The sequence below is a fragment of the Lissotriton vulgaris genome, chromosome 12, assembly GCF_964263255.1.
Source record: "Lissotriton vulgaris chromosome 12, aLisVul1.2, whole genome shotgun sequence".
Taxonomy (NCBI): domain Eukaryota; kingdom Metazoa; phylum Chordata; class Amphibia; order Caudata; family Salamandridae; genus Lissotriton; species Lissotriton vulgaris.
Genome location: NC_141700.1, coordinates 660,998,144 through 661,024,710, shown reverse-complemented (window position 1 = coordinate 661,024,710; position 26,567 = coordinate 660,998,144).

The window sequence follows — 26,567 nt, the reverse complement described above, 5'->3', positions numbered from 1 at the left end:
GCACTGAGGTCACTCCTGATAGCAGGTGAGTAAATCGGAATTCGTAGTTCTGCTGATTTTATAGGAATTTTTGTACGTTTCAAAAATCGACACTTAGAAACTTTTCTCGTGAAATCCACACAATGGATTCCTATGGAAGGAAATACAAGTTACTGGTAAGTACGCTTACAATCACTTTTCAGGGTCAGTGCTGGGCTAAAAGATGCAGCACTGGGTTCTCTCCTGATAGCAGGTGAGTAAATAGGAATTCAAAGTTCGGCTGATTTTAGAGGAATATTTGTACATTTCAAAAATCAACACTTAGAAACCTTTCTGCTGAAAACCACACAATGGATTCCTATGGAAGGAAATACAAGTTACTGGTAAGTTCGCTTATAATTACTTTTCAGGGTCAGTGCTGGGCTTAAAGATGCTGGAGCTTAAGGAGTTAGGTCCCGGGACATGGGGGGGCTGGACCCTTTTTCAAACCATACATATACAACTTGCTCCCCTCACACTTCTTTTTTGCTTGATAATTTAAAGCACATACATCAGGTCTACTTCTGAATATGTGGGTTTATTTAGTCTTACCCTTCACTTTTCAATTTCAAATACAAAAGTTTTTTATGTTTGAAAAAAGACACGTAACATGTAACACTTAATGACAAATATGCAAAACAAAAAGTTACCAACACTTTCAATACATCAAAGAATGAACAAAATTATAAACATATATGCACATGGTTTTCATATAACGGCAATTGTTCAAATCATCAAGTTCAAAATGCCAATATAAAACGATATTCCTTTCGATTTACTGTAAAGTCATTGAAGGACAAGAATATTTCCTATAAAGAAGGCCAACTGAATGCAAATAAATGATTCCAAAATCACAATTAGTCTTGTTTCTTTTTTGACGCGTTTCGAACCCGTTAAGTGAATGAACGGGATCTCGTCAGGGCTTTGTCACTTCTGTATCTTATCGTTCTGTGCACAAAAGAAAAAGAGAACAACACCTTAGTTCTGTTGCTCTCTCCCATTTAAAATCAAAGGTCCAGTGATTTTCGAAACGCGTCAAAAAAGAAACATTTTGAACTTGATGATTTGAACAATTGCCGTTGTATGAAAACCATGTGCATATATGTTTATAATTTTGTTCATTCTTTGATGTATTGAAAGTGTTGGTAACTTTTTGTTTTGCATATTTGTCATTAAGTGTTACATGTTACGTGTCTTTTTTCAAACATAAAAAACTTTTGTATTTGAAATTGAAAAGTGAAGGGTAAGACTAAATAAACCCACATATTCAGAAGTAGACCTGATGTATGTGCTTTAAATTATCAAGCAAAAAAGAAGTGTGAGGGGCTTAAAGATGCAGCACTGGCTTCTCTCCTGATAACAGGTGAGTAAATCAGAATTCGTAGTTCGGCTGATTTTAGAGGAATATTTGTACGTTTCAAAAATCAACACTTAGAAACTTTTCTGCTGAAAACCAGACAATGGATTCCTATGGAAGGAAATACAAGTTACTGGTAAGTACGCTTAGAATTACTTTTCAGGGTCAGTGCTGAGCTAAAAGATGCATCACTGAATTCTCTCCTTATAACAGGTGAGTAAATCGGAATTCGTAGTTCGACTAATTTTAGAGAATGTTTGTACAATGGTGAAGGAAGGGGACGGGCCCTGCGGTGACATGTGTGCAAACACGCCCTGTGGTGCGTTTTAAGCTGGGGAATTAATTCCTCTTCAATGCTGCGGTCCCCTGGGGGCCAACAAGCCCACCAGGTACCTCCAGCATGCGCCAGGGAGCTGCGTTGCAGAGAGGTATTCAGAGGCCAAGCCCCTTTTTACAACACTCGGCAACACAGCTCCGTGGCGCTTACTGGAGGTACCTGGTGGGCTAGTTGACTCCTAGGGGACCTCTGAATTGAAGAGGAATTAATTTCCCAACTTAAAACACGCCACAGGGCGTGTTTGCACATATATCACCTTAGGCCACGTCCCCTACCGTCACCACTGTGCAAACGCACCCGTGGCGTGTTTTAAGTTGGTGGATTAAGTCCCCCTGAGTCCTGCAGTCCTCTGTCGGCCAGCTAGCCCACCAGGTACCTCCATTATGCGCCAGGGAGCTGTGTTGCAGAGAGGTGTTCTGAGGCCATGCCCCTTTTTACACCTCTCTGCAACGCAGCGCTAAGTAGGCCTGCTCCTACTGAGCGTAGTGCTCTGTTTGGCTCATATATGTGTACCAGGTCTTGGAGATAGGATTGAGCTTTATGCCATATAATCCTGTGACATATTAGGAGCGCTTTATACATAACGCTCTTTCTGACCGGTAGCCAGTGTAGAGCCGCAAGAGCAGGTTTGGAGGCTGCTCTTTTTGGAAGTGCCAGTACAAGGCGGGCGGCCGTATTTTGAAGGACTTGCAAGCGCCCTATGCTTTTTTCTGTGGTGCCTAAGAGCAGGACATTTCCGTAATCCATACGGGATGTACCAATGCTTGGATCATGGTGCGTCTGGCCTCCAGGGGAAGTAAGTCTAAGGTGTGGTTGAGAGTTTTTAGCACCCCAAAACACTTTCCCACTAGGTGGCGAATGTGGCCCTCATAGGACAGTGTGGGAGTAACCCATATCCCCAGGTCCTTAGCCTCCTTACAGGGGATGGGCGTTGGGCCCAAGCATGATGGCCACCAATCCGCCGTCCAGCTCGAGTTGCTCCCTCCAATCACCATTACATCCGTCTTGGAGCCGTTAAGCTTCAAACAGTGAGAGTTCATCCATCCTGCCAGAGCCTGCATACAGGCCTTGAAATTAGATGCCGCTGTTGAAGGTGCTTGAGACAATGAGATCAGCAGTTGGGTGTCGTCGGCGTAGGAGACTAACTCCACTCCATACGCTTGCACCACTTCTGCTAGGGGGGCCATATACAAATTAAACAAGGTAGGGCTCAAGGCCGAGCCCTGAGGCACCCCTTGTTCTAAAGCTATCGCTGATGATTTAAAGGAGCCCCGTTGGACCTGAAAGCTTCGGTCCGTGAGTAACGATTTCAGCCATCCTAGCGCGGACTCGGTGACCCCTGCTTTGTTTAGACACTGCAGCAAGATGGAATGAGCTACAGTGTCAAACGCCGCACTGAGGTCCAGCCTCACCAGTGCCATGGTGTGTCCAGCATCCGCCCCTTGACGCAAGGTCTCTGTCGCTCTCAAAAGGGCCGTCTCCGTAGAGAAGCCCGGTCGGAAGCCTGATTGAGAGGAGTGTAGGAGGTTGTTCTTCTCTAAGTGTGCCATTAGTTGAGTATTGGCCACTTTCTCCGCCACTCTGGCTAGGTACGGTAGTAGGGAGATCGGTCTTAAGTACTTCATGGCTTATATTGGGTTTCTTTTTTATGGGAAGGACTACTGCTTTTTTCCAGTCTTCCGGGAGTATTTCGGAGGCAAATGAGACCTGAAACACATGCCTGAAGTAAGGTTCAAGCACCGTGAGGCTCTCTCCCAACACCCTAGGTGGTGCTGTGTCTCGAGGGGAGCCAGATTTAATACCCTGACAGATGCTGCTTAGTGTCTCTGGAGGGGGTACCGACCATGTACCCAATCTTTTTGAAAATTGATTTTGTTTGCATTACTTCCAAGACTCTTCTTTTCTTCCTCCTCTATCTCCTCCTCTTCTCTTTTTTTCTTTCTCCTTCTCTCTTTCCCCCTTTCTCTTTCCTCTTTGTCTTATAACCTTACAAAATGCATTTACTCTTAGTATAATCTTTTTTTATGAGGATATTATTTTGATATTGTTTTTCATATCACGCTTTTTTTTATCCATATCCTCTTGTTACATGACTTTGTTTTGATGTTTTACATTGTTTCTTATCTCAATAAAGCATTCTAAACTTAAAAAAATAGCTCTTATGTTGGTCTCCTCAGTTTGCTGCCGTTCATCTCCTGGTCATCCTCCATTTCCTAAGACAGAGGGAGTGTGGCAGAGCTTTCCAAGTTGTGGATCCCATCTTTTGAAATAGCCACTTTCTGAATCATTGAAAACATATCTTATCTTCTTCCTTTCCACAAAGCTTTGAGAACAGTACAATTTCCATCCTTGTATGCTTTCTGAGACGTGACAATTGATCGCCTCCAACTGGCCAGGCATTTTAATATTCATCCTGGTGACAATCGTGAAAAGAATCCCCATGTTGATTATGTACTAAACAAACATCTGTATGTCATAACACAACATGTGCAGGCATTTGAGACAGTATGGAATTTGATAGGGCCCTAGTTGAAAGAGGAAAAGAAGACCTTTTTTAGGAAAATCTGTAATAGGTACTTTGAGATGTGACAATCTTCTACACCAAAATGCTAGAGAATGATGGATGGAAAAATAAAGTATGATTTGAAAACTTACTTTTGACTTCTTGAATTTATCTTACTTAATGTTTATCAGGTGGTAGAGTAGATTACACCAAATGCAAATTAACAAAATGACTTATCAGTAAAAGTAATGCGATTAAGGTAGAAAGGTCAGTGGCAGTGGGATAACACATGTAAATAAAGTCTAATCAAGCTCGGAGAAGCAAACATGAGGGAAGCCAGTCTAGAGAAAAGGCCAAGTAGGTAATAGGTTTAAGGGAAGAAAAGACATTAAGATAAACCTGAAATTATGTAAAAAGGCAAAAGGAGAATTTAGGAGTATGTAGAGCAGAAGAAGCACTGTAGGAAGTGAATTAAAAAAGGACCGTGCAGAAGCTACAGTCAAATAGGAGGTTATGTTATAAGACTATATTATGTTCAATTTTGCATTAATGCTAATTGTTGAGCAAATATGATAAAATAATACAACGTTAAAAAAGGACAAAACTGACTGCACATGGATTGTGAAACTGAATTTAGGAGCAAAATGAGTTCATTTACGAAAAATTTAGAAGTTGGGGCGACAGAAAAACTGAGGGGCATATTCACAAGGAGCTATCGTGGAATTAACTGCACTTTATCGCAGCCAAAGTCATGATAAATTTAACCCATCATTCACAAGCAGGTGCTAACAACCCACAGCACCACTTTTCCAGTGATAGCAGGTGCAAAAACATCACCACAGACGACCCCCGCAACTATCGCTAATGAGATGCAGAGTAGGCGTTCCCGTGCCAAAAGCCGCAACAACACCACACCTCAACATTCACAACAACCAGACAGATCGGTGATAAGAACACAAAACCCATGATAAGGTGCGTTAGCAGCAGGAATTTTACACCTGCTCTGACCTGGTGCAAAGTCGGACGACAGCCTTCAACACAATAGGGAGCACAGCCCCCAGCCACACCTGAAGACAAACAGATGCCATGGAGCAACTGAACATGCAGCACAGACACCCAAGAGGACCACAACACCCAACAACACCACACCCATGCCCCCAACACCCCCCCCAGTCTCACCCCCAAACCCGGACCAAGAAACTGCACACCAACAACACGAATCACAAAACAAATATGTTGCCTCAGGTTACACAAGCAGGAATATCAACATACATGCCTGGCAAGAAAATGGAGAACCAGTCATACAGCAATGCAATCACCAACACAAAACACCATACTAATAAAAATAATAAACAACCATTCGAATGAGTTCTAGCGGGTCCACACTGGACAATCCCTAGGACACAGCCTGAAAGACAAAATACACAGAAGGTGTGCCATGTGCCCAACAAATGAAAGAGAGGGAGAGAGCGAGGGAGGGAGTAGGAGTGAGAATGCACAAGCAGTACAATGCCTTGCAGGGCACCAGGCACCACATGCCAACATATGTGTGTATGGCCATCCATACACCATGAGCCCAAGGCTGTGTCCCAATCACAGCCAGAAAGCCACATCACATTCCGAAAAAACAAGTAGTAGTCAGACAAACCTCCAGGATGAAAGCTCCATTGTCCCAATGCAGAAGGCGAGAGAACACCTGCATCTCAGACATTGGTCCAGAACGCGCCCGGAACACCCTGAGAGAGATGCCATGGCAGAGGTTGGACGACTCCCACACCACACATTGCGCAAAAGAACTATCCAACTTATCCACACCCCACACACCAAAGCCCCTGCCTGAGATACCCCTGCATGGGATGGCCTTGACTCACAGGGAACCAGCAACCCAAACTGCCCAACGTTGCACACGCATTCAAACCCTTGCTCAGGGCCGTGGAATATCCTCCACACAACTGCCGCAGCATAGAAGAGTGCGGGTTCCACAAAGCACACCAAGGCAATGGCAGGCCATACCGGGCACATGCACAACCCACATCACATTGGACACTACCGTGCACGCATGCTGCATTTACTTGGCACAGTGCCAGTGGCAGTGCTGAGGATCAGCTACCGGCTCAGCCTCCACATTGCCTACATCACCTGCATCCAGACCTGGTTCCACTGCTGAACATGCACATTCTAGTGTCCCATGGAAGTCTGCCTATCTAATACAACTGTAGATGAATTGGACTATGACTTGTGTGCACCCCCGGTTGGAACACGAACAGGAGTGTAAGGAGACATCCGAGCATAGGATGCCTTGACAAGGTGCGTATGTATTGGCAGTTGTGCATGAGAGATTGCACAATTCCTTGTTTGCAGTGACCACATAGATGCGCTACCCTATTGGGCTGTACTGCAGATTGGTGAAACGGCATGGGCCGAGCACACCTGCCTGGACAAGTTACTGGATTGGCTCACCCTGGTGTTCCTTCAACACGACAACAACGTACTATTGGAACACAATGCATATGAAGCTACGCTGGCATTCATGGACGAGTAACTACGTCCCTGCAGCCATATGGACTGTCATCCACAACACAGGTCCAACAACATGTTGCTACGTGAGGATTGCTCACATGTGCCACCACAACAGAGGATGCGTCTGCCTTTGTATGATCCCTGGATGCATGTGCACGTAACTATGCCTGTGTACACACACCTCTGCAAGGTGAGGTAGGTCCTTGGTAGTAGCAACACAGCTTCATTTGGCAATGTTGCCAATGCGGACACACTGCTGGGGGACAGCACATACACAGAACTGTGGCACGACTTGTGAACAAGTCGGACCCTTTCACCTGAGCACTGTCAGCAGAGCAGACAAAATGCACACCCCGGTGGCAGAGCACCATGCAGATCCTGGGGGAAGTGAGTCATGCCCCCTCACACGGGATAATGGGCACACGCCAAACAACACATGACTCATCCAGCAAGGCAAGTTGGGCTGGGAGCGTTGCCATCCGTGATGATCTTCGTCCATTTAAAAAAATCAATGTCTGCACCCGACATGTACCCATGCTGCGTGCAAGTGTCGTAAGCATGTTCCTGCCTGTTGTGGCCGTTGCCTCGTCAATACTGACACGCACATCCCAATAAAGTCCATGTCACCCCACTGGTGTCTAAGTGTGTGATGTGTTCATTTGACTGTCCACTCGTGTGCCACAATGAGCTTCGTCCTTACACAGGGAGGAACTGACTGACGCATGTGCAATGGTGGTGTGTCCTTTTTGCAAGTTCAACCTCTGTGAGCCAGACATTGTCATGGGATAGGTACTGGACAACATGTGCACTTACGTGACTACAACAATGTGAGTATGGTGTGCATCCCTTGACCATGTCGAGCACTGTCATACATCATTACGGAATGTGGCCACACAGATGCGTGTAAGTGGGTTTGCGACGTGCAGTGCTGTTGTCACATGTGATGTAGGGCAGCACTCCTGAGCTGCTACAGATTTGGTCACTTCTACCCACAGCCCCATTCAACACATGGACATGGGGCCAATAGTGTGGGGGGTCGTGGGAATATTGATGATGTGCAATGGCGACACAGTTAGTACCTTCAAAGTCATCCAATTTGCCATGTGTCTCAGGGATAAACATGCGCAGAGACGTAAGTTACCATGGTGTACCTTCATGGGCAATCATCGTGCCCACTTCCAGCCATACTCCCATACGTGAGAGAACAGAGTAATGACACATCTGTGTGATTCAGAATGTTTTATTCATATTTAGGTGATTGACTGAGCTGATGCTGTACATGGCCATCCAAGCCCATATCACATGGAAGCCCAGTGGTGGGCCAAACACATTCCTTTGGGGATTGAGCAGTGATTAGGAAGTGGGAGAGTGCATTCCACAGCAGGATTGCTGTTTAATTGCTCAGCAGTGGTGAAATGGCCACCCGTGTCGGGGTCCAGGTGAATGTCGCAGAGTTTCCCGGGGGTCAGTATGAGGTTTTTCCAGGGCATACTGCATAGGTCATCACCAGGCAGGGACAGGGCACATGGCAGTGATGAATGCTACTGCCACCTTTTGACACAGAAATTCCCCTCCCCTTCTTACTTCCTTTATACAGGTTCTGTGTCCGGTGTGTCCGGTGTGTGGCGGGATGATGGCTGCATCACTGTGTTCCCCTGACACAACAGACTGTGAAGGTGATGGTGTAGCATCACTGTGTGCCACAGAAACATCAGGGTTCGGAACTGTGTCTGTCAATGTTCCCGCTGCAGTCATCTGAGACCAGCTCAGTGGCAGCAATGGCATATGAAGTACAGCAGGGCATTGAGGTTCCCAGTTACTACTTGCTGGTGTCCAGCTGTGGCAGACAGACTTCCAGCCTGCATCTGCTCCATGGTCTCCATTGACCTCTGCATCTGTGCCAACCCTGTGCTCTGATCGCTGGTGCCTGTCTGACCACACAGCTCTTGTATGATGTTCATTGCCCCAGCGAGGTCTGTGGTGGCGCATGGTGGTACAGGGGGTGTCCGATAGGGACTTACGTGGTCCCTAATGGGAATCAGACACCCACGTATGGCATCGAGTTTGGCTGTAACGAGCTTGAAGCTCGTTTGCAGCTGGTCAGCCAACTCCACCTGGCAATGCCACATACGTTGTTGGAACTCCATGAATTGGTCGGGGATGCTGGGAGACAGCTGTGGTGGTGTGTGGTTCCTACTGTGTGGTCTGTGCAGGTGGTGGGCTCAGCTCGGGGCAGCTGGAATGCCCTGCTGCTGGGGATGAGGTGCGGAGGCTATCTACGATCCGTTGGAGGGTGTAGGTGCAGATGAGCAGGGGGTCCTCATCATCGTTACTGAAGATGTGTCTGGTCTGCTCTGCAGGAGGTGTTGGTTCTCCCTCTGCAATGTGTAAGGAAAGAATCAGGGTTACAGAGTCGGACATGTATGTTGAGATTTTCTGATGTATACGTTCTGACTGCATACCAATGTACATTGTGGCTGTTTTTAGGTAGTTGGCTATTTTATGGCAGTCAGTGTATTTGTTCGACTACATGACAGATGTGTGGTAGTACCCCTGCTTTGTCATCACCCAGTGTCAGGCAATGCCAGACATGAGTGGACCGTTACTATGCACGTACAGGACCTGTTGTGAGTCATGTACTATGGTGCTGGTCTTTCACTTTGTGCCTCATTGCTGTCATTGCTGTTGTTCTGTGATTGCTATGTGTGTGCTGCATTGTGATGTTGGGGATCTGGAGGGGGCCCTTTGTGCACGTTGTGGATGGGGGCCTACCTGGGGGTTCTATGTGTGCTGCAGTGTGTCAAGGCTCTCAGTGACATGTTCCACGATCATTGTGGGGGTGCAGTGTGCTACACATATTCCTGCATGTGTGCCATTGTGTCCATCTCCCCCCGCCCCCCGTCCCTGGTCATTACTCACCCTGTTTCTGTTGGGTCAGGTCGTATAGTGATGTGTCCAGGTGTTGTAAATGAATCTCGGACCCTAGTGTAATTTTCCCGATTCATGCACTTATGTAGGTATAAATGACCCAATCCTTATATAGGCATAGATAGAAATCATTACCATATTTGGACTGAGCCTATACAGCCCAAATACAGCATGGCTACTTCCACTAAGTTCCAATAATCAACAAAGATTTCTTAGAAAAACCCGCCTTCAGCAGCTAGGGACCTCCCCTTGCCTAAATACTAATTTATCTAGGAAATCATGGAGTTTTCGAAAACTGAGTCTTTGATGACGTTATTAAGTCCAATCATACATCAAACTCGGCACCTTCAAAGTATAAATATGCCTAGATTTGCCCAGACAAACACACAGTGGTTTGGAACAGATCGACTATCTACTTACCTGATGCCCTGCAGCAGCAAGTGCCGAAGGAAGCCGACACTCCAGCTGACGCACTGAGAGAAGCTGTCTTTTCTCCTGCTGAGAAATCCAGCTCCAGTGTTTCCAGGCTACCCTTGCGGGTTGCTGGAAAATCGTGTCCTGAGAAAGAGATACCAGACCTTCTTCATTCTAAACCAAGCTATGGAGCGAATTAGACCCTTAGAGAATTCTTGAATAGATTCTTGGCAGAGAAATACTAAACTTAAGCTACTCCTCACTTACTTCTTCCCTTGTACTAGACCTAGGTTCGGTACACCGGGCTAGGCGTATTTTAGAAGCACCAGTTGAGTACTTTTAGTCATTATTTTATCACTGTATGTATTTTATATGTTTTAGGTAAGCATGAGCAGATATCGCGGATTCGCGATCCGCAAATTTGCAGATTTGCGTATTCGCGGATCCGCAAAATCCGCGAATTTGCGGATTCGCGGATTTTGCAGATTTTTTTTAAATGGGGGGGTCTTCTGTGCGAGTTCAAGTGCCTCTTGTGTGTATAAATGGTCAGAGACCGATCAGAGCAGCAGATGAAGAGAAAGAAGCTCCTGGTCACAGGAACAGCACGAGGATTGCGCTCGTGAAAGTCAAGGATACAAAGGCCTCTATCCAGCATCACAGCTGATTTTCGACGGTAGATTTGGGAAGAAGGCACACCTGCCCAGCCTCGACGACGCTCACGATTGTTTTAGGGCTGATGAATGAGTCACTGAATTTGTCAAGGATACAAAGGCCTCTATCCAGCATCACAGCTGATTTTCGACGGTAGATTTGGGAAGAAGGCACACCTGCCCAGCCTCGACGACGCTCACGATTGTTTTTGGGCTGATGAATGAGTCACTGAATTTGAGCTTCAACTAGTTCCAGCGGCCATGTGTGTGTTACTATGCAATCGCACCGATGTGCGCAGGGGTCCCTTGAGTGAGCTGTCCATCCATCATCCTGTAACTATTTTAGGATGGCGCCAGCAAGCTGCCAACGCCATCCTAAAATAGTTACTAAATTAGCTTCATCAGGAAGCACTAATAGATAAAATAAAGCAGGTGCTTAAGCACCTGCTTTATTTTATCTATTAGTGCTTCCTGTTGAAGCTAACTGAAGCTAACTTAGTAACTATTTTAGGATGGCACTGGCAGCTTGCCGGCGCCATCCTAAAATAGTTACAACTTCAAGCTTGAAGGCTTGAACTTTTGCCCCCCGGATACGCCGCTCGCGGATTCGCGGATTTTCGGTAAATTCGCGGGAGTTCGCGGATTGCGGATTTACCGAAAATCCGCGAAATCCGCGAGCGGAACGGATTTTGCGCTCACGCTTAGTTTTAGGCAATTTATGGCTTAGAAACCATATCATGCTTTTACAGTACTACTTTATAATACGTTTTGTATTATATGCCCTGTACTTTATAACCAGTATTACAATTGTAGCAGTGCATTTCTTATGCTTGAGAAGGAAGACTGTTCAATAAATACTTTTTATTGAAAACGCCTGTCACTCTATTTTCTCAGCACCTCTGGTGAAACAAAGCATGCACGATTGACTGAGTAAAATAGCTATCTATTGTTTCCGCGACTCTAGAGATTGATTTCTTATTCTTGGGAAACAAAGTTGTCATGTTTATGCGGTTGTCAGAAACAAATCCCTTCTTGTGAAGTTTCTAGTGACCTGTGAGCTAGCTGGCACTCACAATTAAGTTTTATATATACGATAGAGGCCTAGTCGACCTCAGTCCTACGTCTAAACTATAATATATATTATTTCAATGCGCAGAGCCTATTGGGAATATAGGAACTACACTACACAGGCCCCCAATTCCTGCAACCGTCTCTACACTGCTGAGTGTGGCCAACATTTCATCCAGCTCATCAGTCACCTCTTGTGTCGAAGGACTTCCACCTCCAGTCGCCCTTGCTGCCTTCCTGTTGGCGGTGAGCTTCTCCTTGGTTTGGCTGTGCACTTCATGCCAGTGATGGAGCAAGGTTTTGCATATACCGAAACTTGCTTGTATTCAGCCCTCTCTAAATAACAGTAAAATATTAATCAATATATTTTGTCTACTGATATTTGCACAAACACGACATTTCTAGTATCTACGGGAAGCTCGCCTAGGTGCCTTTACTAACAGTAACTCAATTGCACATGCGTCTCGCACACTTACGTGACATGGCGTCTTCTTTGCTTTGGTGGGAAATCTTTGCTTTTGCGCACTAGAACTAAAGATGGCTGCTCTATGTTTCACATGCTAATGCTATGCTGCTGCTTGTACTTAAACTTGTTCGTCTGCCTAATCAATAATGCACAAGTTAAATTAAAGTAATGGGGTTAGAGTAGAGATAGGGGGTATACGGTGTAATCATTTATTTTCGTATTCTAATGTGTCTTTTTTTTACTTTACTCTTAGCTTGTATTCGGGCCTGAATATCCTGAGTGTCCCCATCTTTGTCAGCCCTGCGCAAGCGCATTACGTCTCCAAAATTGCTGAAGCATTGACATTGAATTACTGCCAAGACTCTTCTTACCCACGATGTGCCTGGGAACCTGCTCTGCTGACCTCTAAAAAGGAAGCAAGAAGACTCAAACAAACACAATGTATATAATTTGTATGCCAATATTCTTGGGCGGAATAAAGTCATGGGAAAGTAAATTGTGGGTGGAGATTCAATCAATATGAATCAAACTTAAATTACATCATCTTAGTATGGTGTGATGAACTCTCCTTGTCTTTCCAACCAATCACTGAACGGGAACACATAGATTTGTAACATTTAGGGGTGGAACATTGCCCTCGAAATAGTATAACTAAGGTAGGTTTAGATAGAGAAATTGTCCGACTTGTCCGAATAGCTGACCTGTCACTGACCCAACACACTCAATAGGCGATCGAGAACAGAGGTGCTGGCGGAGCACTCTTGTCAGAAGAATTGATTACCCAGTTGGGGTATTAATTGGCTTTCCTAGAGAAAGAGAGAGGGGTGTGAATCTGGCATTGCACTTAGCTGAGGTCACCTGTCCTGATCTTCACCTGTCTTGTCCTGTGGGCACCTGTTAGTCGGGAGCCTGGTCCTGGTTCTGTTTTGCCCCAGCCTGTGGCGAGGATTGGTCATTGCATCATTCTAGGTAAATATAATCTGTGTAGTATGTCCATGTGCTATTTCCCTTTCTCACCCTTCCCAGGTACCTATGTCTAAAGGTGTTATTTGATTTCTTACAAACTTTATGTCCTACTGGTTATATTCTTGTTTGTAAAGTTTATGGTCACGAGATTGTGGCCTTTATTCGTTTGACTCAGAAAACCTTACATAGATAAAGCTTTTAAAACTTTCCCCGAGTCTGTGGTTATTATAAAAAACGTAAATGTGTTTAAATACTATCTGTTTATGCTAGCTCTCTTATCCACAGGATTTATAGTAAGGTGAGAAGGATTGTTAAGTCATGGTATACAACTATAGGTCTAAAATTGAACATTTGGTCAAACTGATAGGGTGATTAAAATAGTAATTGATCAGGCAGGACTACTAGTTCAATGTGTGAATGTTGTACAGGCCAAAGGTAAGTTTGAAAAACTGAGCTAGTGGGTCCCTGCACGCTCTATCACCAGCAGCTCTTGACCTCCTCCGGTGTCCTTCTCGCCACTCCGACTGCATTGACGTTGTTGACTATGGCCTGCCATATTTCCGTTTGGATTTCCAGTGCCGCAGTGGAGGTGCCGAACAGTTGTTGGTACTGTCCTGTGACCTCTGTGACGATGGTCCGGTCTTCCTGCGGACTGAACCCTGTCATCCACTTCCTCTTGTCCTTGCCCTTCCTTAAGTATGGGATTCCTTGCTGGTCCTCCGTGGGGCTTGTGGGGTTCGACTTTAATCTGCACTCGGTCCGGGTGCATCCATGGTGCTACACAGTTTGAAAGGGTTTTTTTCTCTCTTTCTTTTATAGTGCATTTTCCCGCCTAACGTGTGGGATTACAGGCCTGTGGCTGGTTTACTCTGATTCCTGTACCGCGATTAACCTCATCACATGTTTTTTTGCGTTCGCGTTCGCATTTTTGCGGCATGGTGTAGGTTTTCAAGCTGATTTTTGCTGCGTTATCTGGTGTCTATTGCATGCTACCGCTGTGTTATGAATTCCACATTGACACGGGGTTATTTTCCCGCGATAAACTGCGATGGTGAAAATTGAGTTACGCTACTCTTGCGGTAGTCATCACACGTTCATGTGAATATAATATAAAATAGTGTGTATTCAAAAGGTGACAAGCTGATTTCTAGGGTGACCACAGTATTTTCAGAAAATGACAAGCGAAGATTGGGGGGGAAAAGTAGTTTATTGGAAAACCAAAACGAAAAACTGCCACTGTATTTTCAGAAAATGACAAGCGAAGATTGGGGGGAAAAAGTAGTCTATTGGAAAACCAAAACGAAAAACTGCCACTGGAGGACAATTTAGTTTTAGTAAATAAACATAAGGTGTTTCAAGACAAAAGGTCTTATTTTAGAAAATAGTGAACTGATGCTTGGTGCGAAATAGTTTTTACCAAAAATAGAAGGCTGGCATTTAGAGGCAAAACGTGCATCTTTCACAAAGGCTACCTGAAGTTTATTTAGAAAATGTATGAATTTCAAAAACGCTCCAAGGTGATATATTAACGATATTTTATACTGATTTGGGAGCAGTCCTTTTTTGCACAATTCAGTGGTGAACAACCTTTACATCGAAACTTTTACAACGCACTACCATTACAACGCGACCATTACAACGCAAACCATTACAACGCATTGCACTTGGGGGCGCTCTAGGATAAGGAATAAGTTTAATTTACTATCCAACACCTTCCCTAGTGTCCACGGTGAGTGGAGTTGGAATAGTAAGTTAAGCTTTTCACTATCCAGCGCCCCAAAGCGCTATGTGTTGTAAAGGTTTGCGATGTAAAAACCGCGTTGTAAAGGCATGCGTGGTAAAAGTATGCATTGTAACGTCATACATCCCAATTCAGTACAACACATTAGCTCAATTAAGGTCCCACTCCATTTTTTTGCTGCTATGGTTGTTCTTTCATAGTAATAGCACTTTCTGTTTAAAATCTATTACTTTTTAGCCACTATCTTCACAAAAAAATTGTGCTGTAAATGTACGGTTTGTGCTCTTTTAAAAACATTTTGGAAGGACGACCCCAAACCCTTTCTTGAATTTCGGTGCAATTCAGTAAATTCACCAACACTTACTGAACTATTCATAATCTGTACCTTAAAAGGTTATAGAAAGTCATCTCTAGGTTTATATGATCTTATAAAAAATTGTCTGTAATACATCTTCCCTGTTACTTGCACTATCCTTACAAAGAAAAGAAAGGGCGCTTTATCTCATATTATGTTTTCACTCTTCATCCTATGTTTCAGACTACAAGATTATAGGTTTATGCATAGATCTTCAAAATGCCAAACTTTAATTCAAAGTTTTATATTGTTCTGGAACTGCACACATTTTAGTAAAGCCCGATAGATAGATGTGCATATAACGGGTTGCGTTTAGCTTGTGAGAGGCCTTGGCTTGCGTAACAAAATTAACAAAATGCAGACGGGGTCCTTCCCAACTCTTGCCACCAACCCACGTTCTTTGGAAATCTACATTCTTGAAAGTATTAAGATCTCCGAAAGCTGTCTTCTTTCAGAACTTGTTTGGAGTGGAGATCTTTCTGGCCTCCCACTTGCTGCAGAATTTATAAACTGTCATTCACATGTCACTGACAGCTTTCATCTGTTCATGAAGAACGAAATACATATGTTCTCCTGTAAACAACAGGAGATTACAGTCTTTTTATGGCATCCCAGAACATTGTGAGCCATAAAACACGAGTCTTTTATTATACCACAAAGAGAAATATGTATGCTTTACCCTCACAAATGCCAAGGATACGGTTTCAGTTTCTTAAGATTTATGACAAAATTGTAGGCGGAATTCTACAGCCATCCTTTTTCGTCCTGAGGTATTCAGGACGAAAAGGAGGATTTTAACAAGATAATCGATATCACACTTTAAAGGCGAACTCCCAGTTGCTCTGTTCGCCCACCCACAGGTTTTGTTTATATTTCCACTCCACGAAAAGAAAGTATTTACTAAGTGTCAAGAAAACATTTTCTTCTGAATAAATAACGACCGAGATTAACGGGTATCAGCTCAATGGTTGGAGGGGCACAAAAGAGTGGATTGTGCATTCGGTTTTCCTCCCCCAGAATCGTCCTCGTCTTCCCTTCATGAAATATCGCTTAAGCACCTCATGGCCTTCCTGGACACCATTGTTGGTTTACAAAGTTATCAGTGGTGCCAGCCAAACTGGTTGACCACACAGCAACCAATGACATTAGTCTGAATTCAGAAGTCAATTCCGATTGGTTGAAAGGTGACTAAGGGGCAGATGTATCAAGCGTTTTTTTTGTCGCAAACGCTGCGAATCGCAAAATAGCAGCGTTTGCGACACAAAATAACGGGAAATGCGATGTATGAAAAAAATCGCATCGCAAAAATAAGGAATCGCAAAATTTGCGATTTGCACTACCATTTAAGGATTCGCAAAAAGCGATTCCTTAAATGGTATGTAAGAAACAAGAAAGTTTTACGAATTCACACTAAGAAATCGCAAATTACCACCAACTTGTAGTTTGTGGTAATTTGCGAATTCTTTTACAAATGCACTTTTTGCAATTTGTAAAGGTGGCATGTGACGCTCATACATGCCCTTAGGGCATGTATGTACGCCATATGCTCACACACGTCAATTTCAGGGGTGCGGCAGGGTGTCCTTAAGACACCCTTGCACCCTTGAAATTATTCTCAATTTGTGATTAGTAAATTGCGAATCGCAAATGAGAATAATTTCCCATTCCTTCCTATGGGCCTCCTGGCCCATAGAAATGAATGGGAAATTATTCCTTAATTGCGTTTTGCCTTTTACGATGAATGCACTGCCCCAAGGGCAGCCGCGTACTTGCGCTGCCCCCAGGGCAGCCGCGTACTTGTGCTGCCCCCAGGGCAGTGCATTTGGTGGAAAACAAAGTGGCAGCTTTACAGCCGCTCCTTGTTTTCACTGTGCAGGCAGTAACCTCCCTGCACCTTTATAGGGGATTAGAGATCCCCTTGCAGGCGGGTGCAGTCAGTGACTGCACCCACCTTCAAGGAGATGTCTGGGGGGTTCATGGGACCCCTTTTCCCCTCGCCAGAAGGCTGCTCTCAAGTGATGCACTTAAAGTGCGCAACCTTCTAGGTGGCACACTATAAGTGCTCCTCTGAGAGCTTCTTTGCCTCTGCGACTGCTTCTGTAATACGGCGCGGGGCAGAGGCAAAGGGATTCCCTCATTTGCATGTGGCACACCACCATGCAAATGAGGGAATGCCCCCTGAAGATAGTACTGGCACTTTATGTGCGCCAGCGCTATCAGTATTACAGAAGAGGCCGCACAAGCATCTGCAGCCGCTACTGTAATACCAAAGTGCCCTGGGGGCGCGCAAAGCAGGCGCATATGTCCGTTGTGACCCCAGGGCACTTTCTGTAATATGGTCCAAGTAGGTTCCCGGGTGTGATCTGATAGCACTTGACTTTCTCAAGGTAGCCTGTCGAACAGTCCGAGGCATTTTCAAGAAGTTGTGTTGGTTTAGGCACTCAGAATTCAATTTACACAATAGCAATAGTCAATAAATTCAAGATTCTACCAGCTCTCTACTGTAGAAATAGAAGTTCGATTACGCCTAACAGAAATACAATGCAGATCACATTAAAAAAAACAGGGAAAACAGTGTCTGACCAGAGAACTGACCTTGCACATTCCTGTAGCTCCTAAGCAATACACACTAGAATCACAGTGAGAGTGAGCGGTATTGCTAAGGTTTTCCGTTTAAGAATAAAGTTTCTGTTTTTCAAAACCCTTGCAGTCCTATTTGAGCCAAAACTAAGAGTGCCCCTTTATCTAAAGTCAAACACACCTCAAAGAATTAGAGGGTACTCTTCAAATACTAAATTAACACAGTTGTGTGGTATCTGCTGCAGAGCTTTGGTTTCAATGGGATTTAGGTATGCACTCAGGACTTTTTTGATGCACCTGCTGCAAAGTCCCAAAATCCAACTCAATTCAACATCTACTGAAAAAAACAAAGCAACCACCATTTCTTCATCAAAGAAAACAGCTACATTTGGGTTCACTGGCAATGTCCAGTATGGTGGTGATCTTATGTCCAGTCATTGGTTCCCTGGGCTTGACCACAATCACTGGAGTCCATGAGTTCAATATCTGTGTCCATGTGTTGAAGATGGAGGCCAGCAAATGTGCTAGTTCACCCTTGATATCCTTTGGATGGCACAGAAATAGGGATGCCTGTATGTCATAAGCAACTGGACTCGGATACGATTGTCCGGTGGCAGACATCTACTCACGAGCACTGGAGTAGTCAAGAGAATGCTTGAGACTACTAAAACATTTAGATATTGATCACAAGCTCAAATGATCATATATCCAGTGCCTCTTGGTCTAGAATAATAATGGCAATGCTTCTGGAATCATGGCTCATCAATGGGTCCCCCAGCAGTGGTCTGGAAAACATTTCTACAAGACCACCAAGGGAGGCTCGTGAGGAAGATACAGATTCCCACAGATATCATCGTTCTGTAAATCCTGCTGCATGGATTGCTAGCTAGAGCAACCTTGAGACTTCTGGGCATTTGCTGTCAAGTGGCAGTACCACACAGAAACTTCCAAACAGGTCCTCTGCCTTTCATTGGAGATTGGTCGTTCCTCCTGGGAGTCAGTCCAACTTCTTCCACAGGGAGGCAGATCTTTCTATCTGCACAGATGAGGAACACGCCTCCCTGGTCCCGGACTTGTGCCCTATCTGGTAGGGAGAGTAGCCAAATACAGAGTTGCTAATCCTGGATCTTCAGTTTAATTTCTCCTCTGCCCTAGTGTGCAGTCCTTGCTTGCATGTGCAGTCAAAACTAAACTTTGAACCAAGTACTGGATGGTAAATCCAGTGTTGTGCTTCCTGATGACCAGGCTTGGCCAATGAAGTGAGCTGCAGGTTTTGAATTCCTAGTGGCCACTCCATTCCTGGAGGTGCATGTGTTTAGTATGATCATCTTACTTCCTGGACATGTATCATTGAGGCCCCTTCTAGGCTGGATTAAACAGGCTCATGTCAAATGGATACTTCCCTCAAATAGGAGGCCATATCCGACAGAAATGCAGATTTGGACAGGATGTATGAAGGGAGGGCCTGGTTTGCTACAGCTACTTCAAAGGGACTGGCAGGCTACCTGCCCAGTAATAGATCCAAATGTTTTCAGGGAGGGGGGCAAGACATTGTGTATGTGCAGGCAGACTCACTGGTCCATGATAAACCCACACATGGAGAACATTAGACTCCACTATTCACAAGATCAGGCGCTGAGGAATAAACACAAACATGCCCACATTCCTACATACATACGTGCAGGCAATGTTCATACATATCCTAGACCTAACAGGTCAAAGACCCCTGTTATGAAGATTGACCAGACTTTAAACACAGAGTGTCTGCAGGTCTACTCTCATTTTGAATGTATATAAAAGGGCCTGTAAGTTTGAATTTATATAAAAGGGCCTCTACCCTTGATTAAAGATAATACTGTCACCAGCCTCTCATAGTTGGGGCAAGAGTCATCCTCGACTAGAGTGATGCACTTTGGGTCCCCCCCACCATCAGAGCCCCACTACCTTCTAGCTATTACACAGGAGCTCCCTCAATGGGTCTACATGTTTGCCAGGCTCACAGAAGTAACATATTGAATAGTGGTCCAGAGACATGAAAAGGGAGGGGGCGCAGTTTTCCAAAATCATACAGGGGACTTTGTGCCAACATGGACATTTATACATGCATAAAAGATGGCTAATTATGTCCCATTAAATGTATATCAGTGCTTCCTCTCCTCAGAGTTAATGTAATCAACAGAATAACAGCCTTGCTGACAAATGCAGGTACTGCCCATTAAATTTGCACTAAACCGGCAGCGAAGTACTGGAGTCAGAACTTACCATCAGGGCTGGCATACTTCTACTTGGCCAGTACTGGTGTTGCTCCCTTATTGTAAATGTAAATGTGTTTGTATTTATATAGCGCCTTCTACCCAGAGGTGTCGTAGCACTGTATTCATACTGCTGTGGAACCCTTCCTGGCTTTCCTGTGAGATGTCCACTCCTGGGCACCCCCAAGGTGAAGCCAGGCATCCAAGCGCTGCTTGGGCTGTTGTGGAGATTAAGCAAGCTATTGCCCAGAGTCACAGAGTGGGACCCATGATTAGACTAGGCACCGAGGCGAGAATTATCAGGTCCGGGGAGATTGAGTCCAAGATCCGCCGAGGCGGTAATTGAACCCTGGTCCCGGGCCAGACCTCTGCAGTAGGGTCTGATGCTCTAATCATTGAGCCACGCTTCTCCACTATTAACAGGTTAATAGCACGGGGGAGATACTGGTACTGTCCTATTGAAAGTACTGAAGCTCTTCTGTGAAGTCACTGTTCTGTCTTATTTAAAGTATAGTAACCGGGCTAAGAAAGAAGAAGAATGTAAATTTAAAAATATACTAGTTACGGACGTGCATCTTGTTGGGCTCCCAAGAGGCACCCAAAATGTGGATCTCTTGTTCAATTTCCATATTGTTGGCCAGCACAGTAACTGTAGAAGGAATAGGGTGATGCAGGTTCCAAGTCCTAGAAGACACCACCAAGTTGCCAAACTGATCTGTGACCAGTTACAAGCAGCCTAGTTCCAAAGTTTTCTTCCATGACAGCACTGACACAAACCTGGCACGGGTGATGGACTCACCACCGTCTTGTTCATTGTCAACGTGATGTGAGTGATGGCAGCCATAGTCTACAGCAAAGGTAGGCTTGTCAACATCAGTGCACTGGAACGGTGAGTAGTATTGATACCTAAACTACATTATTCTAACATTGAAAGCAGTTTCTGTAATTTGTTATGAAGTGTTTTGAATGAGTATAGGTGTGAATCTGTTTTGTTTTGCTTTGTATTAATCTGAGCCTGCCTTTTAAGTTTTTTTGTTGAGCTGCTCGCTCTCTGTAATTTGTCTGCATTTTGCATCAAGCTAATTTTTGAAAAAGTGTTTATTCTGTGCTTGAAGTTTAACTCATTCCTTTCCACTCTGTCTCACCTTGTCATTTCGGGTGGGCACCGTCAAACATTTCATTCTGTGGCCGCCATCTTGACCAGTCCCTGATGCGGCTTTCTTCAGTGGAATAGACTCTCATGTTTTAACACTTGGAAGGCCTCAGGCTGCTGTTAGTGGGTCATGCCTGGACTATGGAGTCTCTCGCTACAGTGCTGGTTCCCAGATCCTTTAAAGTACTAGTCAACTTACCCTGCAACTCTGCTTTTATAATCTCTTCATTGGTTTGCTGCCCATAGATGCCCAGAGATATTTAAACGCATGATGTAGTACACTGTTCACATTTTACGCCTGCACTACCTTCTTTGACCAAAAATGATACATAAGTAGTACTGGAGCTGCTATGGTGTCAGTCTCCTTGCCTTCATCTCTTGGAGATCTTCAATTTCCAAAGACCGAGGCTGGGTGGCAGGACTTTCTCTGTACTTGCTCCCTCCATTTGAAATAGATGCCATCTGGATTTTTAAAAACATTTCTTATATTCTTCCTTTCCAGGAAGTTTGAAAATAGTACGCTTTCCAACCTAGTATGCTTATTATACATGAAAAATGTTCTACTCCAACCGGATGGGTATGCAGTACTCCTCCTGGTGGCAATTGTGAAAAGAGACCTTAAGTTGATACAAAAGTCTGTAAATTATAACACAACATGTGTTGGTGTTTGAGACTGTGTGGTGTTTGATGGGACTGGAGGTGAAAGAGGTAAAGATAATTCAGCTGTAGGAACTTAATCCCCATAACTGTGGCCCTCATTATAATGGTGGTCAGACGCTCGTCTGACCATCATTGAAGCGGGATTGAGACCGTCCAACAAGTAGTCGGCGGTCCCACCCGCCATAATTTAAAATGACCGCTGTGTAGGCAATCAGGAACAGCATTTCTGCCCTCATCGTCACCACCGATGACATCAAGTCCCTGCTGGACAACGGAGAAACGGCGGCCCTCATCCTCCTGGACCTGTCAGTCGCCTTCGACGCGGTCTGTCACCACACACAACTAACACGCCTCCACAACGTTGGGATCCAAGAGAAGGCCCTGGACTGGACCACCTCCTTCCTCTCTGGCAGAACACAGAGCATACGCCTTCCCCCTCCCGCTCCGAAGCCACCAAGATCATCTGCGGCGTACCACAGGGCTCATCCCTCAGCCCAACTCTGTTTAACATCTACATGGCACCGCTCGCCCACATCGCCCATCGGCACAACCTCAACATCCTCTCCTACGCCGATGACACCCAGCTGATACTCTCCCTCACCAAGGACCCCCACACCGCCAAAACCAACCTTCACGAAGGAATGAAGGCCGTTGCTGAACGGATGAGGAACAGCCGACTGAAGCTGAACTCGAACAAGACGGAGGTCCTCATCCTCGGATCCAACCCTTCGGCCAGGGACAACTCCTGGTGGCCGACTGCACTGGGAACCGCTCCAACACCCACCGACCACGCACGCAACCTAGGGGTCATCCTCGACTCCACCCTCTCCATGACTAAACAGGTCAACGCCGTCTCCTCCTCCTGCTTCAACACCCTCCGCATGCTCCGTAGGATCTACAAGTGGATCCCCACTGAAACGAGAAGAACAGTTAACCAGGCCCTTGTCAGCAGTAGGTTGGACTATGGAAACACCCTCTACGCAGGAGCCTCGGCCAAACTCATGAGATGGCTCCAACGCATCCAGAACGCCTCTGCACGCCTGATCCTCGAAATCCCTCGCCGCAGCCACATCACACCCCACTTGAGAGACCTGCACTGGCTCCCGGTCAACAAGAGGAAAACCTTCAAGCTCCTCACCCACGCACACAAGGCACTCCACAACACTGGACCAACGTACCTGCACAGACGACTCAGCTTCTACACCCCACCCGCCAGCTCCGCTACGCCGACCTCGCTCTCGCTACAGTTCCCTGCTTCTGAAGAGCGACCTCAGGCAGCAGATCATTCTCCCACCTCGCCGCAAAGACCTGGAACACCCTCCCCATCCACCTACGGCAGACCCAAGGCCTGCTGACCTTCAGAAAACTCCTCAAGACCTGGCTTTTCGAGCAGTAGCAGCATTCCCCACCCCAGCACCTTGAGACCCTCACGGGTGAGTAGTGTGCTTTACAAATGATATGATTGATTGATTTCTCTATTGTTGCCCAGAAAATGGCCTCATCACAAGCCGCAATAGAAAACGCATGTTTTCAAGCATCCATGCACCGTGTACCAGGCACCATGTGGTGTCTGGCACATGGTGTATGGATGTTTTTGGGGGGAACCACATGAGCCTCCTTGGCCACTCAGCAGTGACCCATGGGAGATGTAGGCCCCCAAAGTCCCTTTCTGATAGCCTTTTCATGGCGGTGGGACTGCCACGAAAAGGCTGTGGGGAAATAGACATCCTTATCTTAATGGCGGTGCCTGCGCAGGCACTGCCTCTATTGTAGGGATTAGTGTCAGACGGGCAACCCGACAAGCTCCTTGAGGTGGCAGTCTGTCCCCCGGACAGCTGCGGTCCAACCATCCACATCGCAATTCGGCGGTCGGAACAATGGCCTGGATGTCGGTGGGAGGTTTTATAGTAGATTGCAACAAATACAAATAAACATACCAGATTTTGGTAGTGGAGCCACCTCTGTGAGAGCATGTCAATCACTCTTTGAACTATGCAGGCTGCCCCCGAAAATTAAACCCTTATGTTTTTATGCAAATCCAGTAACTAACTATGTAGCATTTTGTTTGTTTGCAAATCTATCACCCTCCTAAAGCATAAGAGCAAAACCGGATGCATTAGCTGAAGTATTTGCATCTGCACTTTAGGGAACACAAATTGTCCTATACCAATGTTCAAGGTCCATCACATTTAAATGTATTTAATTTAGGCTTTTATCACATGTAAGTTCTTAGTACCAATTTGGATGGAAACAGGAGCTTCTGTCCAAATTGTTATTTCTAGGTATGTGGGAATAACACCTCTGTAATATTGCAAATGCTTCCCTGCAAAAGTCCTCCAGGTACATCATGGAGGAATTTGCCCCATAAAAAACCTAGAACTATATGCACACATCTATCTGTGTTGTGTCACCAATTTCCACATATTATTTCCCATTTCAGGGGCTTTAATAAAGGACAACTTTTAATCCTAGGACAATCCCACATCCCAGAGTAACCAATACTGATGGTATTGCTAATTCTGTGGCCAAGATTTACAATAGCTTCTATGTACTGTGGTACATAGAACAAAGGACTTAGGGTCAAATGTATGACCCTTACAATTTGCATATCGCAAATTGTGTCATTTTGCTACTCACAATTTGCAACTTGCAAAATGTAATTTACAACAGTATCTCAGACACTATTTGCGATTCCTAATGGGGTCGCAAATTGCATACCTCATTAAAATTCATGAGGCAAGTGCAGTGTACGACCCCATTGGGATGGTGGCCTGCTGGGGTCAGCAGACCACCATGTGTGTGACTGTTTCTTTAATAAAGTCGTTTTTTTTTTAATGCAGTACGTTTTCCTTAACCCCTTGCATGCTGGGCACATTCCCCCTCTGTGCTGGGGGGGGGGGAGGGGGGGGGGGCGCACAGCGCCCCGTGCTCATGACGAGCTCAGCTCGTCATAAGGCACACATGGCCACACCCGTTTTCATGGGACGTTCAGCACAACAGGTGGAATTAGCCCAGCATGCGAGCGTTCCATGGCTCATGACGAGCTAAGCTCGTCATGAGCATACAAGCACTGTGCCTCATGACAAGCTGAGCTCGTCATGAGCATGCAAGGGGTTAAAGGAAAACGGGATGCATTTCAAAAAGAAAATTAAAAATTTCTGTTTCATTTTATAAGAGTAGGCAGTGAGACCACTGCCTGCTATTAAAAAATATTTTCGCATCCATCCACAAATGGGAAGGGTTCCCCTGGGGACCCCTTCCCCTTTGCGAGTGGCTTACCACCTACTTAAAGGAGGAGGTAAACTACAAGTGTTTTGCAACTGCAATTGTGGTCGCAAAACAATTGTACGTTCAAGTGCCCTTGGCACGCCCCTTCCTAATAGGGAGTCGCAAACCCTTTTTTGCAAGTCAGTAATTGGTTACTGTGAGACTGTGGGCTGGGCGGGCCGGAATAACAAGCGGGGAGGCCGGATGTAGTGTGCTATGGTCAAGGATTTATTGATGGAAAGTGAATACAAAGTCCGGAATAAAGAGTTCGTAGGGAAGAATAGTTCTGCCAAGAAGCTCCCAGCCGGGAGGGAATCTCGATGGTATGTGGATATCCTGGATGTGGTCCGTTGCTGGGCTGTTGTCGTCAGGGTACTGCCGGTCGATGGGTCTCCTCGGAGATAAATAAGAGAGAGTATAGGGGTTAGTCCCGTCCAGTAAGGACTGCTGAGTACTACCACCGTCACCGGTAAGTGAATGGCCAGGTAATGAACGTGGGGGAAGGAGGGAAGGGTAGGTAAGGATAAGATCACTCGGCAAGCAGGAGGGGTTTGTGATGGGAGTGTTCGGGATAAGTGTGGGGACTATGAATACAGTGCTCGTGATGTTACTTCTAAGTACTAAGGCTGGTGCGGAGTGCTCGTGGGGGCTCTATATACAATATCTTACAGTTAGGTACAATATTTACACTAGGGAAACACGGAGAAGGATAGAGTGTACTCACGTGCCCCGCCGTAACTCTCATCCGAGTTACGGCCGCTCTCCCGCCACCTCCGGAGGTCGCCACCAATCCTCCGTCCACAGGTCTTCTTCCTCGTTCTCTTCTCCGGTCTCCGCCTCCTCTCCGCTCTCCTCCTTCCTTCCTCTCTCCGTCGGGGGTTCCGCGCCGTTCGCTGTCTCCTGCCACGAGTCCGCTGGGCTGAACCCTGTCTCCTCGCTCCTGCCGTCTTTTCTAGTGTCCCGGCTGACTGCCGTGGTTGTACTTCTGAGGTTCCGTGACGATTTGAACCCGTGTTTTCAATATTGTCGGAAATACATAATATTGGTATCAGCGAACCGCAAATGATCCATTTAGCATATCCTGGTGTTTTCGCTATGCTACGAGCAAGAGCACTCCTGTTATGAACACATTTCTGATCTACCCACGGCATCCATCTTAGATCATGGCAGCCATTTTGTGTTTCTTGCCCTCACATACGGAATAACCTCTGATCACTTCACTTCGATTAAGGACACGTAGCCTTAGCCGGAGATTCACCTTTTTCATGACACGTGCACCTTAAACCAGATCACGCTGTAGCTGCATGACTCGACAAAGGCTGCCTCCTCTGC